We start from the raw sequence: 25,542 nt of genomic DNA on the forward strand, positions 1-25,542 counted from the left end.
GCTGTTACGCAAAAACCGCGATAGAGTGAAGCCACGGAAGTCGAAGCGCGAAGTGGCGAGGGTTCACTGTATAAGACTTGCACGTTTGACAATGTGTGGGGGGTAGTCAGAAGCTATAAGCTTTTTAGGCTTTTGTTTTTAGTTCTGCCTCTAGATTTATGTCTATTGATACTACTGGGTAGTACGTGGGAGGTACTTAACTGCATACAGTTGCTGCAGAACTAATAGTTGGTAGCATAGAAAGCAGTACAAAGATGTCTGATTCTAGGCTTCTTCACTTACAACAATGATTTAAAAGATGTACTTTGTGTTTTTGTGTTCTGTGCTATCTAACTTTTGACTATTGTGTTAATTGGGGTGTTTGTTGTTTGAACTACCCAACACATGAACTGTATGAAAGGAAATGTGCTATGTTGCCAACCTACTGTATTCCTGTCTTTTCCTAAATATGTACCAAACAAGGAATTTAGACTCGAGAAGGATGCTTAGCTTTTAATGTTTACGCAAATGAACTAAGTAGCAGTGGTTTACTGAAGAGGAAGTTCTTTTCACATTATCCAGCTGCCCACAGGTAAGAACCAGGTCCTTTTTCTGTTAAAGTCCGCCCCTCGGTGTCACCCAGATGTCTCACCATTGGAAAGTTTTCTTGTTTTTAGTTCCAGAAATACCAGGTAGTTTGTTTAATTTTAATTTTCAGGAGAATTTGAATATTATATTTGGAATTGGCCTTTTAAAAATGTTATTTTCATTTTCATTATGCCCTTAGTTTTAAGTAAAACGAGCCAAGAGTAGGTATCGTATATGTATATTACTCAGGTGTGTAACATACTCTAAATTGAAGTGCGTTTCAGCTCTTCATTACATCTGTTGCTGTGCTCTGCATTACACAGTGACAACAACTTGCACATGCAAATGGATGGCATTTTGTAACTTTATAGAGTGAAGTTTTAGTGTAAGTATATCACTTTGAATTCATTATTGTAAACTGAACAGCTTATGTGTTCACATTTGAGTCATTAAATATACTTACATAGCACGGTCAAGTGGTTCAGTTCCACCCTTAGCTTTTCCATGGGCACATATGTAAAATTATCATTTTAACAACATGAACTTAAAGACTCTGAAATGACAGTGAATGTATTAACAATTATTTCTGAAACTGAAGGAAGAGTGCATGAACATGTAGTTCACATTATTTTTGTATGTCTGAAATTCTTTATAAGTAAAATTGAAGTGAAAACATAAAACTACAGTACATAAAGGACTTATAACCATTCCTGCAAAGATCTGATAGTATATGCTTATAAAAATACAAATTCACGTATCTATTAATGTTAATAATGCCAGAGATTAAACATACTACTGACCCTTTGGTGGACTGATATTTTAAGGACTGGAGAAGAAGTGGAGCAGGAAAAGAATTATATTAAAGCAGGTCTACTCTTTGTGTCAAAACTAACGCTTTATCCTGGTTTACCAAGCCTTGACGACGATATTCCTGCTCAGAGCAGCCAATCCACAGAGAAGACCATATGGCTGGCCCCACTATGAGACATGACATCCCTCACTGACCCATAGCCCTACAGGACAACACTGGAGACACAGTGTGAGAATCGCACCCGATCTGATCCCACCACAATGAGGCAAAACCCTAAGGGCGTGCAACAGAAAAGCAAGAGGAACAGACCAACGAAGCCCCCAGGGAATACCAAAATAGACTTTGGGGGCCAGGGCTTGGTACCCTATCAGACTTGACTGGAAAACACTCCTAAAGGCCAACAAACAGTCCTTGAACTAACTACAGGCTTTTCTTTCTTGTTGTGTTGTGTTTTGTTTTGTTTTTTGTTAATGGCTTGTTGCTGTTTTCTCTGGTTGCTTGGTTTTTCTCTGTCTTGTTTTAGTGCATGTTATCTCAGCAGGTCTGTCTAGATAAGATAGGCTGGATGAATAATCTGGAAGAGAAAACAATGGGACCTACAGTTCCAGGGGGACATGGGAGAGGGGGAGGTGGGAGGAAAGGAAGTGGTGTTAACAAACCTAGGGACAAGGGAACAACAAGTGATCCAAATCGGTGGTGAGGAGGGTGTAGGAGGCCTGGCAGGGTGTGACCAAGAGTAAAGTAACTAAGAGGAATTACTGAAACCCAAATGAAGGCTGAACATGATAGTGGGACAAGAGGAAAGTCAAAGGAAATAGAGGAAAGAGCTGGAGGCAGAGGGCATTTATAGAGGTCTAAATAAAGGCATGTACTTATGTAAATATATATATGAGGATGGTGAAATAGATCTATGTGCATATATTTATAGGCTTAGTGTCCATATATTTATAGGTTTAGTATTAAGGTAGCTGATGGACATTGGGCTTCCACTCAAGTACTCCCTCAATGCAAGAATACTTTGTTCTATTAAACTGGCATTCCATGATGCTCACATTCCGGACACAATCACAAAAGACAAATCGGGTACATAAGCAAATGTGGTGAAGAAGGCTGATGGTGCCCAGCTATCAAAAGATATAGCATCTAGGGTCTTAAAGACTTGAAGGTAAACAAGCGGCCATCTAGCTCAGAAGCATCAAAGCCCACATGGAAGAAGCACGCCAGCCTGTGTGTTCACGAGGTGTCGAAGGGATCAGGTATCAGGCATCAAAGAACAAAAAATCATATTGTGTGCTCACCTCTCTGATAAAATTGCTGAAGAGAGATTGGTGCATAGGCAAAGGTGGTGAAGAAAGCTGATGATGCCTGGCTATCAAGAGATACAGCATCTGGGGTCTTAAAGGCTTGAAGGTAAACAAGTGGCCATCTAGCTCAGAAGCAACAAAGCCCACATGGAAGAAGCACACCAGCTTGTGTGTTCATGAGGCGTCGAAGGGACCAGGTATCAGGCATCATCAGAACAAAAAAATTATATCATTGTGAATGAGGGGGAGAGCGGAGTGGAGACCTAAATCCCATCTGTAGGCAATTGGACATCCCCTTATGGAATGATCGCTGGGAAGAGATGAGCCAGTCAGGGTGCAGTGTAGCAATGATGAAATATACAACTTTCCTCTACTTCCTAAATGCTTCCTCTCCACTATGTACTCATATATAGTATTGTCTATTCTAAATAATATGACGTTCTGATACATAAAAAATAATATATTTTTTCTTTCTGTTTGTTACAAATTATCTTATGAATTCTTTCATTTTTTTGATTAGAAAATTTACTTACCATGTTTTCTCTATTTTTGAATTGTTAGCTTATTTGATTCAATAATTAATTGATGGTCTTTTTAATTTTAGATACCAATTCTATACCACTCACTATTTTATCTTTCAAGTATTCCTTAGAATTACTGTTTGCTTGTAGTACTTTGTTATTTTCTTCTTAGTCTGTCCTCATACTCACTTGCTATTTTGATCCATTTTCAAGATCCATTTCATTTCAAGATCCATCTCTTCCATGATAGTTTGTGATACTTTCAGTATGATGCATTACTTTCTTTTATTGCTTGTCTGTCTCTTGGATAATTGCCACTTAACTTTTTTTATATTTCACATCTTTATCATTTTGTTGTTGGGTGCAAATATGTACAGCAAAATATATGCCAATTCAGCAGTTTCTATAGATAACAGGAGGCTTCCAAAAGTTTGTTTAAAAACGGAATTAGAAGAAAAAACGAAGCTTCCGATAATGGTAGCTCCTTCTTACAATTGAGTGACTATTCGAGATTTGTAGTGGGTAATTGCTAGAGATCTGCAGTTTGGGCTAGACTGAATTATATTATTTTTCATAGAACCAGTCTCACTGTCCTTTTGAGTTTTTCACAGTAACAAAGTCAGCAATACCCGATATGGTTGCTATTAACAATTTGTTCCTATATAGATAGTTCTTGAGTATATGGCTGAACTCAACTCAGACTTGCTGCCATTGAGTTGATTCCAACTCACAGGTAGACGACCTGCCTCCTTGAGTTCCTGAGACAGTAAGTAAATCTTTCCTGGAGTCGAAAACCCACCTTTCTCCTGCAGAGCAGCAGGGTTTTCAAACTGCTCGCCTTGTGGTTCGCAGCCCAATGAGCAGCCCACTACACCACCAGGACTCAAGGCAGGCGGTGTTTGATGGTTAAGATAAACTATTGTTTGCTTTTAAGGGGTATTTTTGGTTTAAGGTTTAAAGATTTATTGGTGGCAGTAGGGGATTCATAGGGTAGCATCATTCTAAATTGCTTTCAATTTTCATTTCCTTCATATTTTAATTTTTCTTACAGGTTAACTTAAAGCAATTTTAATAAATTTTATCCAGGAAGAATTGGTGTCTTTTGTATAGAGTCGTAAATCCATTACAGCTCTTATAACATCAAAACCAAATTCACTCCCATTGAGTCAGTTTTGACTCGTGGACCCTGTACCTTTTAGTAAACACTTATTTTCCCCTTTCTGCCCCTGCCCTCCGCTGCCCCTGTGTATCTTATTCTCAATACCTTTTTCTTTCTACTGTGGATTAAATATTTTCTTCATTATATCTTTTGGCACTTAGCTGCTTCTTAATGGTTTGGTCAGAATTCCTAGAACAACAGTATTTGACTTGTAGTTTGCAATTGTTTTTGTCTTTAATGTGGTGTTTTACCAGTATGAAGTATTCTTCTTGGTTTGACTGTGTTCTTTATCAGTTTAAGGACAAATCTTTGACTCTTTAATATTTCTTTGTGGAATAAGTGTTGAAACATACTAAGTGCTTTTCATTTTCTGTGGAGAAACTGCAATTACTTTTTAAATAAATCTTAACGATTTGGTGTTATTAATATAGATGCTTATTTAATTAGAAATCTTTACATTTGACAAGCAAAGCAATTTGGGGTAGAAAAGTTATCTCCCCTCCCCCAGTAGTTAGCCCAGCATGTGGGGACAAAGGAATTTGAAGGAAACGTCGTTTTTTTTCTTGGCCTTGGCGATCGAGTATCAAAGAGTAAAATTCCCTCACTTGGTGTTGATCTTCTCTCCCAGGCTATTCTCCACACAATACATTTATTGAATGATTATGATACTGTTACTAGTGAGTACGTTGATCATATTTCTTCTATTCACCAGCATAATACTCTCAAACTCTTTATTGTAACAAAAGATTATAGGAAATTTGGGAGAAATAGCAAAGAGGGTTCTTGAATTAAATTAGGAAATTCTTGAAAAGAATACTTGGTAATTTACTGTAGTTATCCCTGAATGTCCTTAGGGTTTTTCTTTGCCTTTCTTTTCTTTTTAATTCTGGAGGCTCTAGGCTCAGTTAAATATTTTCATGTGGCTTAGAGCCAGATTTCCAATAGCCTTGAACTCAGCATGTTGCTGTTGCTTAGCAACTACTTGTGAAGTCTTGTGGCTATAACTGAATTATAAATCGGGTTACGGGCAGAAGTGCAGTTGACACTGGTATTACAGAGAAAGGCACAATACTCTATTCCCTTCCCATTTGAATTTGAGTGATTATGTAGTCAATTTTCAGAGATTTTGCTCTTAAAAATTGGGATTACTAACCTTATCAGGAAGACAACTTTTTTTTTTTTCAACTACACATTCAAACACAGAATTCAATATTCACATTAGATACCTTATATCGGATACCGGGAATTTAGTGGAAATTAGAGAAACTCTTAATTTTCATGGCCATATAGATAGAAAGATATTGCTGATGTTGTGTGTAGTGGAGTGTAATCTGTCCCATGGTGAACTACTAGAGTGCAGGGCTGAACTGCTCCACAGGGTTTCTAGGCGGGACGTGTATGCAAGAATGGATTGCCAGATAGATCTTTTTCTCAGGGAGCGGCTGATAGATTCAAACCACACTTCTTTTGGTGAGCAGCCATTTGTTTAACCATTATACCCCTTGCTCCTGCATACATTTATCTTCTACATTTACATTAAAATATGCAGGAAGTAACACTTTAATATCTTAGGCTATATCTCAATTTTTAAAATTCTAGAATGTCTTAAAAATTATTCTGTAAATTGGGACTATGTGGGTACTTAATAAATAGTAAACCAGTTTATCCTTATTTCTTAATGAAGCAGTGCATTTTGGAGTTGGATTTCAAACAAATATTCGTGTTAACAATTACATTATATTTCAAATGGACACCTTGAGACCTGCAGATGTTAAGTGATTTCCAACAGAAGCAAGCAGCTCATCTTTTGCGTGTTTCTCGGACTTAGGCGACAAACAGCAGCATGGTTCCTAAACGCCAATCTTCGAACCTGCCTCAAATGAAGAAAATCTAAACTGCAGGGGACCCCGGCCTCCCTGAAGGAAGAAAAAGAGCAGCAGGAAGCAATTGAACACACCGATAAAGTACAAAATGAAATAGACAGACTTCATGAACAAGCCGGTGAGGAGATTTTGAAAGTCGAACAGAAATATAACAAACTCCACCTACCATCCTTTCAGAAGAGGTCAGAATTGATGGTCAAAACCCCGAATTTGTCAACCATCCACAAGTGTCTGCATTGCTTGGGGAAGAGGATGAAGAGGCACTGCTTTATTTGACAAGAGTTGAAGTGATAGTATTTGAAGATATTAAATCAGGTTTCAGACTAAATTTTTATTTTTATGAAAATCCTTACTTCGAAAATAAAGTTCTCCAAAGAATTTCATCTGAATGAGAGTGGTGATCCATCTTCAAAATCAAGGAAAGTCAAGTGGAAATCTGGGAAGGACTTGATGAATTGTTCCAGTCAGACAGAACAGAGTCCGCAGGAAGAGGCAGCAGGAAGGACCAGGGAGTCTGGTTACCTGGCTTGCCTACCATTCTGATGCAGGCGCAGGTGAGTTAGGAGAGGTCATCAAAGATGATATTTGGCCAAATCCATTACGGTACTATTTGGTTCCTGATATGGATGATGAAGAAGGTGAAGGAGAAGAAGATGGTGATGAAGAAGGTTTAGAAGACATTGATGATGAAGGGGAATGGGGAGAAGATGAAGACGATGATGGAGGAGGAGGATGGCAGAGAAGATGGCTAACTGAATACTGATGGATTCCACCGTCCTTTAAAAACTTTCTTCAGTCCCTGGGAGCAAGTTGCAGTCTTTCTTTGTTTTTGTTTTTTCCTCTTGTGCTCAGTCACCCTGTTCTTGAGGTCTCTTTTCTCTCCTCTTCACCATGGTCCTCCACTTATTTGGAGGGGTGGGGAGATGGTGGTGGTGGAGGGATGCCTTTGAGTAGACTACAGTGGGAAAGAATCTCTACCCCCTTGTGGCCAAATTAATTTTTATCCCTTCCTTTCACAACAAAAACTATGGAATGTACACACCACTGTGCTCTGTGGGGAAATAGAGAACCCTCTACTTCTTTGGCTCTGCTGGCAGCTGGAGGGTGCTAGGCCCCTGTGTAGTAGTACATAGAATTCTAGCTTTTCCCTCCTTTCTCTGTGTATTGTACTGTGTCTCTATGTGAATATAGACAGCATTTGTCAACATGGATCTGTCTACTTAGAAAAAAAACCAACTTAAAAAAGGGTTATAGAAGGTAAGCAAAGGATGGGTTTGAGGTGTTTGGGGTGGGTTAAGTGGGCATTTTGAGAACATGGCTTCTCCTTTCGCATGTTTAATAGTGATGTTTAAAAGGAAATTCTTGCAGTTTAAGATGACACTTGAAAAAAAATTCTCTTATACTGATGACTTGCCCTGCTACTCAATGGGAGAATCAGCAGAACCTGTAGAATCTTCTTTGGAATTGACATTTTCTATTGTTGTTAATTTCAAAATTTCTTTTTGTTTTACTGGAAAAGAAAGATGCTCAGTTTTAAATGTTAAAAGTGTACATGTTGCTCTGTTACAATAAAACTAAATGTGTAAAATTTAAAAAATATCTTAAATCTAGTTCTGTGGTTTTTCCTCTTACAGCAAGCACACTTTATGTTATGCTTATTTAGTCATTCATTGTACTCATTTCATTAGTTTTTATAACATCTAATTGAGTTCTGTAGGTTATAATAAAAATCTACAAGTGGATTCAGTAACAGGCATGAACAATATGAACAAGTTTAGACGAGAGTAGAAGAATGTGAATGTGAACCAAAGCTTTTAGCTTCCAGCTCACTCACGGTGCATAGTGGGTATCAGAAGCATGGGTGGCTCATTGGTATGATGGTTAGGAGGAGGAAGAGTGAGGCAAGAATTCTGCTTTGGGGGCCGGGGCCTGGGAGGGTGTGTCAAATACTGCAGATTTACTTTAGATTCTAAAAGATGAAGTGTAGTGATAATTAGTTTCGAATGAAGAAGCTATTTTCTCTTATACTGGAGAAAATGGTAGGGGTGGCATACCTGACCTCTGGCTTCACATGGAGGAAAGCAGAATCCAACTCCACGTCTGTGGAAGGATGATTCATAGGAGGCGGATGTCAGACATGTCCCCACCTGCCATCATTCTTTACCCGATTTTGAGACGGTCATACCACTTTTGGTAATCTTACTTCTCTGCTGGGTTTATAATCTGTTGTAATGGCCACACACAGTGTTCTGCAGGCAGTGCTTACAATTATGCATGTTTAATAGGGAAGTTAACAGGTCAACCACAAATCTGGATCAGAAAACATTATAAAGATGAAGTCCTTTGTCCATAGCGCCTCTTCTCAGCCAAGCCGGCAAGCTTATTTTGTGTGAGATTATATAGTATTTGTTTTTTTTCTTTATAAAAATCATTTTATTGGGGGCTCGTACAATTCTTATCACAGTTCATCCATCCATCCATCCATTGTGTCAAGCACATTTCTACATTTGTTGCCATCATCATACTCAAAACATTTGCCTTGTACTTGAGCCCTTAATATCAGCTCATTTTCCCTCCTTCCTCCCCACTACCCCCTCCCTCAGAACCCTTCATAATTCATAAATTATTATTTTGTCATATATTATACTGTCTGACCTCCCCTCACCCAGTTCTCTGTTGTCCATCCCCCAGGGAGGAGGTTATATGTAGATTGTAGATTCTTGTAATCGGTTCCTCCTTTCCACCCCACATTCCCTCCACCCTGCAGGCATCGCCATTCTCACCACCAGTCCTGAAGGGGTCATCTGTCCTGGATTCCCTGTGTTTCCATTTGCTATCTTTACCAATGTACATCCTCTGGACTAGCCAGATTTGTAAGGTTGAATTGGGATCATGATAGTGGGGGGAAGGAAGCATTTCAGAACTAGAGGAAAGTTATGTGTTTCATCGTTATTACCCTGCACCTTGACTGGCTCATCTCCTCCCCACAACCCCTCAGTAAGGGAGTGTCCAGTTGCCTACTGACGGGCTTTGAGCTTCCGTTCTCAGCCTTATTATGATTTTTTGTTCTTCGATGCCTGGTACCTGAAGTATTTGTTCTTTTATGGATGACTTATTTTGGTAAGCATAATGTTTCCAAGGTCCATTTAGATAGTGGCATGCATCAGAACTTTGTTTCTCTTTATTGTTGAGTATTAGTCCATTGTGTGTATAAGTATATAGCATAGTTTTGTTTATCCAGTTATAGACATTGTGACTGTTTATCTTTTGACTATTGTGAATATTGATATGTCAGTATTGAATAATGAATATACTGGATTCTTTTTGTACTCCTCTCATTTTGGACATATACCTAGGATTAGGATTCCTGCATCCTAGGTAGTTCTGTGTTGATTTTTGTTTTAAGGGACTATCGTCCAACTGTTTTCCACAGTGGCTGTATCATTTTGCATTTCTACCAGTATTGGATTGTGGGCTCCAGTGATCTACACCCTGGCCAGTACTCCTTTCCTGTTGTATTTTTATTTATTATATGACATTCTAATAGGCGTGAGAGGTAGTTGCTCACTATTGTTTTTGATTGGCAACTCCCTAATGTCCAATTAGGAACTTTGGTGGCGTGTTAACGACAGGGTCAGCAGTTCAAAACCACCAGCCACTCCATGGGAAAAACACAAGGCTTTGTACCCCTGTAAAGAGTTATAGTGTTGTAAATCCACAAAGGCAATTCTCTTCTTTTTTTTAGGGTTACTATGAGTCATAATTGGCTAGTTTGGAATCAGTTTTTCGTTTTTTAAATGTCTGATGGCATTGAGCATTTCTTCATGAATTTAATAGGCATTTGATTGACTATTCCACTTTGATCTATTCCAGTCCATTAATCAGATTGTTCTGGGTTTTTGTTAGGTTGAACACGTTTTTATATTATATTTTGGATATGAAATCCTTAGCAGGTAAGTGGCTCCCAATTTTTTTCCTCCTAATCACTGCTGTCTTTTCACTTTTTGATTAAGGACTGCAGTGCCCTGTAAAGCTAAACTCATACTGAACTTTTTTATCAGCTACAAGTAAATTGTGTTCTTAATATACTATTTGTTAGTGTACGAGTTTAATTTTTCTTTTTACTCTTTCCCTAAGGAAGTTACTAGTCTAATCTGAATCTTATTTCCAGTAAGATTCTTGCTATCAAAATTATAACTATAAGATAAACATCTAGCTTTTTTTTTGAAAGGTCTAGGTCTACATCAAGAAGTACCTGCCACTCTACTTCTGATACATCACCACTGAAAACAATATTCTAAGGAATTCTACTCTGATAGAAGTGGGCTGTCACCATGAATCAGAACCAACTTGATGGCATTCAAAAACAAATAACTAAAGAAAGATGCAAACATTTATATTCCATTGAAAAGTTGTAGAATGAATAATTTTAATTAGATCCATCAAGTTCAAAGACTATACTACCAATATTACTTAACTACAGAAATGGAAATAACAGGCACAAAGAGAAATTTCAGTGTTCTTCAGCATGTGGGAAAAGATTTAAGGACTTTTTTTTGTTGCTTAGTTTTGTTCCACTCTGTGCACATAGATAGTCCACAGAACATCTGGCTCCCGGCTGCCATTATAAACAGAGAGAAAAATGGAAGGAGAGTAGAAAAAAGGAGCATGAAATTCCTGGAATCTCCAAATTTCCCAGACCATTTTAGTTGCTGTATTTGTTCTTCTAAAGTGCCATTGATAATTCATTTCTTCCAAATTTCTTATAGTTTGTGATGAGATGTGTGGCTGCTTTGAATAAGGTCTTGCAAACAGCATTCCTTTTTATTTTTCTTCAAATAAATCTTTTCAGCCTAAGTGAAAAATAATCACACCACACACACACCCACACACGATGGGGCTACCCCCCCAAAAAAAACCCTGGAAAATTTTCCAAAGTTATGTATTTAAATTCTTTTACAAAACAACCTATATCCTTCAGAGTACTCTCCATTACACTTTGTGAAATCTGTGATTCTATTCTTAGAAATATTTTCCAAACTCATCTGTTTGGATGGCTGACAGCACCCCTTCGTTTTTTGTTTTTCATTTTCATCTCTTCCTACATTTTCAAATTGCTGTCCTTTTCATGTCCCTCTTCATTCACGGGAACAAAAAGTCAGATGGAGTTAGGTCAGGTGAATAAAGTGTGTGAGGCAAGAGAAGCATGCTGTTGTTTTGCCAAAAACTGGCACTCTGAGATGGCTGCATGAGCAGGTGCCTTGTTGTGGTGGCGGAAACAGTCCTCCACCTGCCACAAAGGAGGCCTTTTTTTTTTAACATTTTATTAGGGGCTCATACAACTGTTATCCCAATCCATACACACATCAATTGTGTAAAGCGCATTTGTACATCGTTTCTCAAAACATTTTCTCTCCATTTAAACCCCCGACATTAGGTCCTCATTTTTCCCCTCCCTCCCCGCTCCCCCTTCCCGCATGAGCCCTTGATAGTTTATAAATGGGTATTTTGTCATATCTTGCCCTGTCCGACGTCTCCCTTCATCCACTTTTTGGTTGTCTGTCCCCCAGGGAGGAGGTCACACACAGTTCCATGTAATCGGTTCCCGAAATGAGGCCGTTTTTGTCACACACTGTGACACTATCTTTTCAGAGTCTCTAAATAGAAAACTTGATTACAGTCTGACCTGGTGGAATGAACTCCAAATGCACTATCCCCTTCACATGAAAAAAAACCAAATGAGCATTGCTTTTTGGGGCGTACCCCCTCATATATGAAGATACTTGAAACAGTTCATGGAAAAGAGGAATTAAAGGATAATTAAAGCAATGACAAGACGTTATTGTTGATTGCCCTCTACTTGATGGTCTCATGCACAGTGGGAGAGGGTTTTTATTGGTTTTTAGTCTGAAAGTACTGTTAAGTCTGTTTAGCATTACAACACAATGTTGAGATTCACTGAAAATTAAACTCAGGTTTCTTTCTAGAACCCTCTACCACTGAATTATGAATGCCTCACTTGTGATTTACATCTCCATGACTTATATTTCCTAGATTTAGTTCATTCTGCTTTCTTATGTGATAAGGATACTAATTTATTTCAAAGTTCAGATAACCCACTCACAGTGACCCTATAGGGAACTAACTTCATGAGTGTTTATGAGAAACCAAACTTAAAAAAAAATTATTTTATTGGGGACTCGTACTACTCTTACCGTCCGTCCGTCCATCCATCCATCCATCCATCCATTGTGTCAAGCACATTTGTACATTTGTTGCCATCATCCTTCTCAAAACATTTTCTTTCTACTTGAGCCCATGGGTATCAGCTCCTCCTTTTCCCTCCCTCCCTCCCCTTCCTCCCTCCCTCCTCCCCTTCCTCCCTCCCTCCCTTCCTCACCCTTGATAATTTATAAATTATTATTTTTTCATGTCTTACCCTGTCCATTGCCTCCCTTCACCTACTTTTCCGTTTTCCGTCCCCCAGCGAGGAGGTTATAGATCCTTGTGATTGGTTCCCCAGAGAAACTAAACCTTTTATGAACAGCCTGTCTCATCTTTTTCCCGGCTGGTACTGGTGGGTTTTAGCAACCCAACACTTAGCTTATCTCAGCAGCAGGGCTCCTGGAAGTTAAGATAAATAAATAAGATTTATGTGTATAGTACATAGAGGCTTCGTGTGTTTTAAAGATGCTAATTCAGCTGTAGTTAAATTCTAGGCATCTAAGTTATGTATGAATGTTGCTAATAAAATTAAGCTAAGCTACTCTTCATTGTAGTATTATTCATCCAGACTGTTTAAAAATAACAGTATGCCAATTTTTAAAAACCTATTCAAAGTTCACTTTAGACATTTATCCATCATTGATGTTTGGAAGAAAAACGTTAGTGCATTATTTCTTTGGATTTTTACTCTTCCTTGTAACAGAACTTTATTTTATTACTTAAAAATCTTTGTGTTCACATCTATTTTAAAGACTTTGTTTTTAAACTTTAGGACGGAAGTATGAGGGACTTCAAAAGGTTAAGGTAAAAACGGCAATAAAAGATAATGAATATTTCCACAAAAATTTGAAGCCCCTCTATACGATTTTCATAGTTAAAAGTATTTTAGAATTTCATAGTGTGCAATATATTAATTCATTTTCCATTTTGGTCGACATTGACCAAAGAAAGCATTTACTAATTACTTTATCATTTAATAAAACAGATTGACTTGGGGTTTAATACATAGCATTGCTATGGTAAATAGCATTTGCTTTAAATGACTTGACTCTAACCTTTTATTACAGCAGCTATAATTGTAATTTTTTTAATGAAATGATTTTTTTTCTTGGGCAATTTTTATAGTTTGTGCTGTATGTTGCATGGTTTTATATATCTAGGAATTAAAATACTCTCCAGTATAAACATAAAATGCAAAGAAACATGTACATTACACATTATTAGGTTAGTAGTAGAATATTGAAGTATATTTTGTATGCTGGGTTATAGAATCAGGAATTTCAGATCATCAACTTTAACACTACTTCACTTTAGGCTAAATGTACAATCAAAAATAATGTACCAGAGAATATTTTTACATGCTTTATTATACTTTCCTTTGATAAGCAAAATAAAATAATTAATTTTTCCCACTATAGTAACCATTTTAATTTAAGAATATAATTACTGAATACCTACTATATAATAAACGTTTGTATCTTATATCTTACACTATTATGTGTTGAGAGCTTTATGTTAACAAATGAATAAAGCACAATTTCTGTCCTGTCTAAAGGTCTACTTTGATGAGTTATTTAATATTTGTTTTTTAAATATGTGTATTAGTCTGGGTACTTTGGAGAAACAAATCCACAGCAACTCATGTATAAGAGAGAGTTTTATACAAAGAAAATGTGCATCACGAAAACATCCCAACCCAATGCTCCCCAAGCCCACAAGTCCAACATTAACCCATACCCAACACCAGTCCACAAAGTCCTCCACCTCACAAAACAGAGGCAATAATGCCGACTGCAGGAGGAAAGCTGAGTCAGTAAACGAACAAGCATCTCAGCACTAGCAGGGGTCTCCACACTGCTGCTCCAGCACCCAGGGCTGCATCGGGATAGGTCCATGCGGCTTCTCCTTGGGGATGTCTTGTAGGACGTCAATCTTGCAAGCTGAAGCAGGGAGCTGCTAAGGCAGCTGCATCCTGGTGTGACCATCACAAAGCAAGAGACCGGAGAACTAGAAAGGCGAGGCTTCACCACCCATTTATCCCTCCGCCTTTCAACCAGCACCACGTGATTATCGGCCAGGCTGGCACAATTAACTAACTCAATATGTATCAGGTTTTTATATGTAACTCAGATTTCCAAATAATTTTGGGTTAAAATTGTGCTACTCAGATTTTGAACTGTAAGTGGATTATAATTGTGTTTAAAAAACCTAACTCATTGCCATCTAGTTGATGCCAAAAGTACCTCTTTATTTTCCTGGAAAAAAAAAACCCAAACTGATACATACCCGTAGATTAGTCTTATCTGTTTATACACCCATTTATATAAATAAAATAGATAAGGGCATGTTATTTGAAACTAGCTGTATTCATTTAATTTAGGACTTCTCTCCTCCTCCTCCATTTTAAAATTGTTACTAACAAGATGCAAAGCAAATAGGTGATGAAATGCAAGACATTACCCAAGATGATGAAGTGTTTTTGCTGGTGCTTTGCTTTTATAGTCACATCCATTCTGGGATTCATCAGAGCATATTGTTTCTATTTTTAGACTGTTGCCTGGCAGATTTAAATTTTTTCCTCTTTATGATTGCCAATTTCTAGCTTCCTGATTGGTTACATAAGCCTGCTTCCCCTAGCCAACCGTAATGACTATGCAAATAGTATTTCACTGTCTGTTGCTGTGAGCGTACTGATAAGATGGCTGCAGGGGGTTTCTTTGGGGTATGTTTATTATTATTTTGAGGAAGGTTTTCAGCATGTTGCAATAATGAACAAAAGTAAGATTTTTTTTAAAAGTGTATTCTACTTTTTGAATGGGACATCAGAACATCCAAGCAAACTTTATCGTGCTTGAAAAATGCCTCATGTGAGATTTGAATAATTTTAATGGTGCTCTATTTTGACCTCTGTCAAGGGTCGCACGATGTATAAGTAAGTTTATTTTGTTTCTGATTCCTGCTTCACATAAGTCATCTTCTATATATGAACATGGCAGCATGTTTACAATTCTTTCACATTGTTCTAGTTTACTACCTGGCTGCCTAAAAGAATAATTGTTTCACTTAAGTGTGTAATTATTTTAGGTATTAGTATGTTTATGACTGCATCATTCTTTTAGCTTATATACATTAAGTGTATATACTGTATGTCAAATCAGTGTAGCTCATGAATATTACACCAACATTTTACTTTCTTTGTTAAATGGCATCAAAGAGCATCATGTTATCAGTATATTTTTAGATGTTTTCTGATATCAAAGCTTTGGAATTTAATGATTGTAATCTTAAACTGGATACATGGTGGGAAATACTAGCGTATTTAATTAAATAATGTATAAATATAGGAATTAGAATCCATTTGTTAACGTACTAGCACACACAGTGAGTAGTACAGGTTCATCGTGTTGGATACAGGTGGTTTCCCTGGGTTATAAACATCTGACTTACATGCAGCCCCTAGTTATGTACCAAGCCTTGTAAAACTTACTGTATTAGTGGTTCATAAAACATGGGTGTGACCAAACATATTATTGCTGTGTTAGTATGTTAAAGATGTTTTTCTGTATCTCAGTGTTTCTGTAATGTTTTTTATGTTTTGAAAAGATATGAGCAATACTTGTTTTGTCTTACATACAAATTCTAATTAAAGACAGATTTAGAAATGGAACTCGTTCACAATCCGGGAACTGTCTGACTGAAAAAATAAGACAAAGCCATATGCAAGAAGGTTCAAACAGTAAATTATTTTAAAATAAATTTATCAACACTAATTACATTTAAGTCCTTTTGATCATAGTACTCATTTATATAGTAGAGACTACTTCTTAACTTCAGACTTCCCAGTTCTAGGTTACTAATTGCATTTATAATGAGTAAGACTTTTAAAATATCTGTATCTGGAATGATTATGCCTCACACTGTACTATTTCTATGTTGATTAAAAATTGCTGTCTTTTGTTGTTTTGTATAGCTATCTCATGCCCATTACTGATCAACACATTACTTTTTGGTATTGGTGGGGTGAAGTATAAAAACTATATATAAAAGTATTGTTGTACCAGTATCAAGTTGTCTTGATTGCTGTAGCTTTAAAATAGTATGCTTTAAAATCAGGGACTCTGAATCTGTTGCTCTTTTTCAAGACTGTATTGACTATTGGGATTGCGGTGGCATAGTGAGTTATATGTTGGGCAGCTACCCAAAGGTCAGCAGTTCAACCCACCAGCCACTCAAGAGAGAACAATGGTGCTTTCTGCTACCTCGAAGATTTACAGACAGCCACAGAGGCCGGTTCTACCCTATTCTGTAGGGTCACTGTGAGTTGGAATTGACTCAGTGGCAGTTTTTTTTTTTGGTGGAGGGGGTTTGTCATTTTATACAAATTTGAAGACTGATGTTTCTATTTCCATAAAGAATGTGGTTGGGATTTTGATGCTGTTTTATTGAATCTACAGATAGCTTTGGATAGTTTTGTCATCAAAGCACTATTAAGTCTTCTAATTTATGAGTATAGAATTCTTTTATATTTTTAGGCCTTTTTAATGTTGTCTTATATATAATTTTTAATATATGAGAAGTGCTTTCACTTTACTGTTTATGTTTATCTTAGGTAGTGTATCTTTTTAGATGCTGTAACAGATATTGTATCTTTAATTTCCTTTCTAGAATGCTCCTTACTGATGTATTGAAACCCACTTAATGTTTTTGTGCTGACTTGGTATCCTGCCATATTACTGGTAATTCTAATAGCCTTTTTTGTGTAATATTTGAGCTTTTGTATATTCAGGATCTTGTCATCAGCAGGATAATTTTATTCCCTTCTCCCAAATTTGGATATCTTTTATTTATTTTTCTTGCCTAATTGCTCAGGTCAGGCCTTCACATTACAAGCCTGAATCTCTGTTGCGAGAAAGGGTATCTTTGTACTGTTCATTCTGTTCCTGCTCTTAAGGAGAAAGCACTCTGTCTCGATTGCATATGGTGCTAGCTGTGGGAATCAAAATTTCAAGAGCACATTTTTTTTGCTGCTTTAGCCAAGGATTTATTGTGAAACCAGCTGAAAGGCTTTTGTGTTTGTTTGTTTTTCAAAACTTGGTTTGGTGATAATCCATTTTGGATTCTAATACCCCAGGTAGCACGTTCCATTGGTTTGCCGGCAGGCAGAAAGGTTATTTAGTTCACCAATTAGTAATTCTAAAAAGGTGTTAGGATAGTTGCTAACAGGCCTGTTATGGGTTGAGGGGAGAACCGTAGCATACTAGAATCTAAGACTGTGAGCCATTATGGGCTCTAGCCCTCACATAATAAATATTGTTAGTGTTTTATGAGTGACTGAAACTGAGCATGCTCAGAAAGCAAGAGACTATGGAAGCCTGTGAAAAACCTTTGTAGGATTTAACAGAAGTTGTCAGAGTAATAATCGTGGCTTATGAAAATTTTTGATTGGTAAACATGGCAAGTTATCCATTATTGAAGATAAAAATTAAAAGCTTGATATACTAAATTGTAGGAGAAAAGTTGCTATCAGGTCCCTATGAATCAGAAATACTTAATTTGGAGGGAGGGGGCCTTGGGGGCGGATAGGGGTGGGAGAGATGGTCATCTTTGTTGGAGAACCATTCATTGCATGTTAGGTTCACCAGTTTAATGTAGAGTAAACCATGGAAGCAGATTTTCAATATTTATTCCCCTTTATGGTTTTGTTTTTAGGACTAATGTAGAATTCTCAAGCAAAATATAGCAGTGCAATATAAAATCATAAATTTGAACTGCAGATGAAGTGTGTGGGGTGGGTAGGGATTATAAAGAGTCCAGGAACCATGGTATTTCTAAAGAGACTAGGAATCATCAGAATAGGAAAAATATTAGTGTGTACCACTATTTAGTCTACAGATTAATATTTAGTTAAGACATTACACCGGAACTAGTAAAAACTTTTTTAACATTACCTTATTTAGAAAAATCACACATAAATGTCATTTGATAACATGACTATAACTGGAGTGCCCATGTAAAGATAGAAGTGCTAAGTCCACTTCAATAACAGCTTAAAATTTTCCAAGGTTTTGTTAACTTTAATTTTTAAATTTATTATATATTCCTAACTTTGATCTATTGTGTGAGTCCATGCACGCACTCACGTGCACTGGCACGCGTGAGTGTTTTGACCCAGCAATCCCTTTGCGTCATGGTTTTGTTATTCAAGACTGATTTTGAAAAGCAGTGCAGACTTTATTTGAAAACAAGAAACTAACAAAAAAATAGCCATAGACTGTAATTCAAACAAAGAATTTAAGGATTTGCTACAATATGTCTCAATTCCATTGTTCACTTTTGTTTTCACATCCTGTTTGCATTCTTGGTAGAGCCCTTGCCCTCATCTGCTTCCCTTGTTGCTGGGCAAGGTTCGTGAATCTCTTGTCTGATTGGTTTTAGGCAGCGAGTGCGCTGAGCCAATCAGGTAGATTTCCACTTCTCTCCCAGGACTGAAGCACTGAAGCAGCTGCTGATCTTATTTTTCTGTGGGGAGATTATATAAACTTTGTAAGAGCATGGCTACAGCAAGCTCCCTCTTGGGTATGTTTGAAAAATTACAAGACTGATCTGTAACTACAAGGAAAAAAATGGAAGTTTATTTTTTAAACTTGCTTATTAAGAAAATATAGGTAGTGATTTTGAGAAAAAGTATATTCTGATGACAGTTCCATTTTTTGTTTTTATATTTTTACATTTTAAAGATTTGTAAAATGAATAATACAAGAAAAACGCCCTTTAGTTTCCACGAATATTTACTTTTTGGCCCACATACTTGCTTTATTCCTTTAAAAGATGAGTTAAGATAACCTGCTCCACAAGGCAATTACGGAGGAAAGAATGCAGTAATTCTACTTTCTGCACTTAATATAGGTTGTCCAGACTCAGGCATTTAAATTCCATTAGGTGAATTATACTAAATCAGTTCAGTGTAGTATAGACAACAAAACACTTTGTAATGCTGCCCACAGTCAACCTTCGGGTCCAGAATACTACTAACTTGTAGGGTCGTAAATCAGCAAAAGTGGCAGATGAGAATGAATATAATTTTGTTGATAATTTAAATGGAATTTTTGCTAGATTTTTAGTTGTATATGTTTTGTAGATATATTAGACTGTGGGCATCTTTTGCCCCTGAAATTTACATTTACTTTTTCTGTTTCTAACCCTTTGAGTACAAAAATTTGTTCTTGTGCATTTTGTCCTTGTTTGACTTATTCACCAGGTAAGGAAATGATCCATATTTCTGGAAAAATTCAGACTTATATTAAAGAAAGGTAAAGTAGCAACGAAAGATGTAAAATTTATCTATGTGTGTGGTATATTTAATGCATATTAGTGATTTTAGGATTTTATGCAAAACTATGTTCTAGATTATCTCTATTAAAGAACCACACTGAACTATTGTGGATCCAGGTTTTGTTTAACTATATATATCTGACCTTATTGTCTGTCCTGTTGCTGGGCAGGAATCAGAATGCTGGCTGCTGATTGGCTGACTTTGTGAGCAGCTATTGAACAGCCACTAAAATTCTTGAGCATTTTCAGCAAGCAGATTGTAGGCATTTGGAAATACTTCCTTTGTTGTTTCATAGCTATGAAGAGTGAAATGGGTGGATGGAGGAGGATGAAGCAGAGAAAAACATAATGCTTTCGCTTGAGGAATTGGCTCATTGGGCTTTCTTTAAAAATAATTTACTAAATATTTGAAAACATTCCCCAAGGCATAGAGACTTTTTGCAGGTAACACACAGTTCTCTCTCTTTTTTTCTTAAACATAAATTCCTTTGGTAAAGGTGGAAATCCTTGTTCCATGCTGTAGAATGAAATTTTGTTGGTAGTATTTCCCAGTTCTTTAGTCTGAATATATGGAATAGTTTCTTAACACTTTCTTCCTACTGTATCCTCCTCATGGAATAACATTTTCCAGATAAAGTAGTTCATTGTGTTGCACAATTACTTCTATAGATGGCAGACATTTTCTGCTGTAAAATATTAATGCTTTTTCTGATTAAAAATTAATGCCATATGAAAGTGTCATAATTCTAATGTTGCCGTTTCAAAAAGTAGTGTTTATTTTGTCCAGTGGTTTTGTGATGTGAACAACATCTTAGTTACAGATTGTAATATTGAAAATGATCTTCAGAAATACTGTGTGCTGCTTATTATAGCCATGGAGACTTGTTTGCATGCAGTATACCTTGGTCTGCGTACCTTTCTTAAATATACTTTGCTTATGCTAAATAGGTTTCTAGACTGCTGATTGGTTTGCCCAGATCTGGCCCAACTAGTTTGAACTGGTTGTTCATGCTACTTCCTTATTGCTTTGTCTGTTTTTTATTATGCTTAGAGCCCATAAAAGATCTGGTAAATGGCAGTAGTGTGCTCCCTTGTGGATATGGATGGTAGTTATTCTGTAATTCTCTCTACAGTACTGTATTGTTAATTGAATTTAATGACAGTTTTGTTGATAAAACTTACTTTCTGGGATTGTATTTTTTATTAAATTCTATCTGATGGTAATATTATAATATTAAACATGAGGTTTTCACGTTGGATTTTCTCATTTGTGTAAAAATAGAATATTTTTATATTTAAGTTCTGTACTTTGTGCCTAGAAACATTTTGAATGACTTTAAGATAAAATTCGTTGAGTGTTTACTATGTTATAAATACTTAAAATATTGAATCTCATTTAATCACCACCCCAGCCTTTGTGCCAGATGATGATACAACTCTGTTTTTAAGGTAGCAGAAATTAGAACTTAAAATGTGTGCCTATTGTCATATAGTAAGTACCCGGGACAGCTAAAATTCCAACCCATGTGCATGTTGGCAGATTCATGTTCTTAATTGGGTTAAACTAAAGAGAATGTGTATATAAAGATGTTGACTTTTAATACAACTGGTTATAAGAATTGAAGTTTGGTGTTTGAAAATATCTAAAGAATAATCATTTCTAAATTATAAATTTAATTACTTTTTGTTTGGAGTCATCAAGGAAAACATACTGTAGAATTTTCATTTCATTTTTTCGTGAACTATTAACATGATTTTAGAATCTATGGTGGGAAAAACTTCAAAATTTACATTTTAAGTTGCCATTAATAGTTCTTAATACCTGTGATAATTTTACCTGAAGCTCAATTGGAAAGTAAATTTTAAAAATAATTTTATTAAGTTCTCTAATTAAAATAAAAAAGCTAGGCACACTACTACAAATCCACTACTATTGATTCAATTCCAATTTACTACATTATAATTGTCTAAGTTCCAAATTAGATGACACTTTCTTTGAGGGTAGAGAAATATTTACTTTATTTCTTATACTTATCAGTTTCCAGCATACATTGAAAACCAGAACGCACTGCCATTAAGTCAATTCCTAATTCTAACTCACAGTGACCCTCTATTGGGTTTATGAGGCTTTGAATCTATGGGAACAGATTGTTCTCCTCTGTAGTGTCTCATGGGTTTGAACTGTCAACCTTGGGTATAACAGTCCAGTGCTTACTTACCTGACAGTACAACTTTTAAATTAACTTAATTTAAATGAAATTAATATTTAAAATATTTTATGGCATTGTCGAAAATAAGAGAATGGGTGTGGAATGTACTCTGACAAATTTCTCAAGTTGTATTGGCCTCAAGAAAATGACTAAATCCATTGTTTGATGCCCTCAGACAAAAGCCATCAGGACATACTTGTACTTGAACAAATTGATTTACTATTTGTTCCAGGCTGGGAAAATACATACCATGGGGAAACACACACGGGGACCAGCAGTAAGAGGCCGTTACAGAAACCCTAATGCAGAATTAGAGTCTTAATTGTACTACTCTGAGAGGTACTATTTAAGAAAGTGGGTGAACCTCACTTTGGATTGAATTCTTTCAGAAAGTGGGGCGAATGCTGTGGCTGAGTTTCTCAGATACATCTGTCAATACAGAAAACAAGCATCCTAGATGGCGCCAGTGGTTTTCAATAACCAACCGAAAGGTTGGAGGTTCAGTTCCAATGACTGGTGCTGTGAAAGACCGTCCTGAGGATCTCTTTCCAAAAGACCAGTCATTACTATTGAAAGCCTAAGGGAGTGCAGTTCTATTCTGAAACACATGAATTGAATCTACTTAAGGCTACTGGTTTGGTTTTTGATTTATAGACAGGCCAAATATAGGGAGTTGATAAAACTGTAATTGGTAAAGAAACGGCAGACATTTAGTGGAAGAAGGGACTGTTTGGTGTTTTTACTTACTGTACTGACTCATGCGCTCACTGCCATCGCGTCGATGCCAACTCATAGTGACCCTAAAGGACAGGCTAGAGCTGCCCCTTTGTTTCCGAGACAGCAAACTGTTTACCGGAGTAGAATGCCCAGTCTTTCTCCTGTTGACTGGCTGCCTGGTGGTTTCAAAGTGCTGGCGTTGCTGATTGCAGCTGAACTTGTAACCACTACGCCAACAGATGTCCTGTGCATATTATAGAGTGACTTTATTTGGTATAAATTATCTGTGAGATTTTATAGTCAACAGAAGAATAGCATTGCCTGGCTCTAAATGTTGAAACCGTTAATCACAACGTTGAAGCTCAGCTGGCAGTGTAAGATAAAAATCCATCATATTGGCGGCTGCTTTTTATTTTCCCTATCAAGTCAAACAAAGAGCAAATCAATAAATTAAGTCTGATCACTTTTTCTCTTCCTGTTTGGAATCTTACCTTCTCATCACTGGAAATGGTAATGGTAAGTGACTAATCACTGGGCATTGCTTGATAATATGAATTCAAAACCAAAATTCCAAACTCCCTGCCATTGAGTCCAGTCTGACTCGTAGTGACTCTGTAGGACAGAGTAGAGCTAGCTGCTCCTGTACATTTCTGAGACTGTAACTCTTTATGGAGGGGAAAAAGCCAAGTCTTTTCTCCCTTGGAGTTGCTGGTGGGTACAAACTCCTGACCTTGTGGTTAGCAGGTTAGCAGCCCAATACGTAACCACTGTGCCACCCAGGCTTATAAATAAAGTCTTCAGCAATATATTTAATCGGTGAAAGAGTACAACACAATGGTAATTATAAAATAGCAGAGTAATAATGAAAATATGGTACGTCAGTATAGGAGATGCAGCTAACACAGTGCTTAGAGGGAAATTTATAGCTCTAACATGCACATATTAAAGGAAAATTAGAAATTTATGATTAAGCTTGAAACAAAGGACAAAATAGTAGTTTTAACTTTTAAAAAACAAAATTAAGTAATACAGAAAAGTAATACAAACGAAATAATAAATATTAAAATAGAAAACATGTAAAACAATTATCAAAGACAAGTAGTTCGTTTTTTAAAAAATTTTAGATAGTGGCACTTAATCTGAATACCACATAATTCATTATTTAATCCCATCACGAAGGTTTGTACAATCATTACTACGAGCCATTTTTGAACATTTCCCTCCACCCCACAGTTCATTTTTTGAAGAAACAAAGTGGAGAAAAGTCTTAAGACCGATTAAAAAATGAGAACACAAAAACGTATATTTTTTACCTCATTTTAATTGTACAGTTCATTGCTACATTCAGTGTTTTGCAGGTATCATCTCAGTCCATTTTAGAACTCCTTTATTACCTTATAAAGAGTGCTGTCCATCTCCCTTTCCCCATCTCTAGATAGTCTCTAATTAATTTCTCACTCTGGGCTGGCTAATTCTGTCTATTTTCTATAGTTGTTGTTAGGTTAATTACAGCTTCTGGTGACCTCATACGTAATAGAATCACTTGGTCAACTTTGCATTCGTTGCTATGTTTGAGCCCATTGTTTGCAGTCATGATTTTAATCCATCTTAGTGAGTCAGTGTGTGTCCCCTGACCCTCCACACACTTAACCATGCATGATGAGTCCTTGTGCAGGTGCCGGCCTCTGTAACACGTCCAAAGTGCAAGAGATTGTGCAGGAGACAAAGTATTGCTCTTTCTAAGGGACATTCTGGGCCTCTTTTTTTTTAAGGCAGATTTGTTCTTTTGGCAGTCCACGGTATATTTAATATTGTTTGTAATAATTCAAATATACTAGTTTTTCTTCAAGCTCCACTATCCATTTTTCATATGTGTGTGAGACATATGAAAATACCATGGTTTTTAGGTGAACCTTAGTCCTCAAAATGGCATCTGTGCTTTTAAAAAGCACTTCATAAAGAGATCTTCTGATTGAATCTTTAAATACGTGCTTTTAATTGGTTCCTTTCACATAGCAAAATGATTTCAGAGTGTATGTATCCATGTTGTAGCATTATCAGTATTCTTATGGCCTAATGATATTCCATGTTGTCCATCTTGCCACCCACCCCATTCCCCAGCTCTGTTCCACAAAGTAAGACATAGCTGGGGGACCTTTCTTGAGCTGAGATAGTGTAAAAGGAAGGCGCAATTACCACTCATTTATTTGAGAAAGTTTCTCGGTCATTCACAGACCCAAAAATAACTTACCGAGTCATACCAAATAACTCACAAAGCACAAAATAACGTTTGCATATAGGGCTCACGGGCACACTTCAGAGTCACGCAGCAATGTGTGCAGTGTGATTCTCCGGGTAGGAGCTTGGCAGCCCTACTCTAGGTACTTGGGGATGGGGTATGTGCTGCCTCAGCAACAGCTCCCTGTAAAACAGGCCGTGAATACCAGTTCGTTTGTTTCGTGAGGTGTGTGTTCTCATAAAAATGAAATCACGTAGAGTGACCTTTAAAAACGTATGATACCTATATACCACTTTTAAAAACTACTCATCAGTTGATGAACATTGGATTGCTTTTACTTTTTGCTGTCCAGAATAATGCTTCCATGAATTTTTATGGACATATGTTAGTTTTCTTGGGCCTATGTGAGAGGACTTCAAAAATTTTGTGCAAAAATTTTCCTAAGCACTCTGTAAGCCTCCTTGTATAACAAAGGAATTAAATCACTGGGTCATGTGGCAACATAATATTGAACCATGAGGAGGAGCTGCAGGAGTGTTTTCCAAAGCAGCTGTACCATTTTATAATCCTACCA

The 25,542-nt window shown here is 36.8% G+C and overlaps 1 protein-coding gene and 1 pseudogene across 3 annotated transcripts in view; both read left to right on the forward strand.

Annotated features, from left to right (window-relative positions):
* LOC101651305 overlaps nucleotides 1-6,997 on the forward strand; it is an 11,985-nt pseudogene extending 4,988 nt beyond the window's left edge.
* Nucleotides 1-25,542, forward strand: part of LOC101639157 (activating transcription factor 7 interacting protein) — a 115,778-nt gene that overhangs the window by 37,690 nt on the left and 52,546 nt on the right. The gene's annotated exons all lie outside the window — the stretch shown is intronic.

This window comes from Echinops telfairi, unplaced genomic scaffold, assembly GCF_000313985.2.
Source record: "Echinops telfairi isolate 266 unplaced genomic scaffold, ASM31398v2 ScPeMD7_21;HRSCAF=78, whole genome shotgun sequence".
Classification (NCBI taxonomy): Eukaryota; Metazoa; Chordata; class Mammalia; order Afrosoricida; family Tenrecidae; genus Echinops; species Echinops telfairi.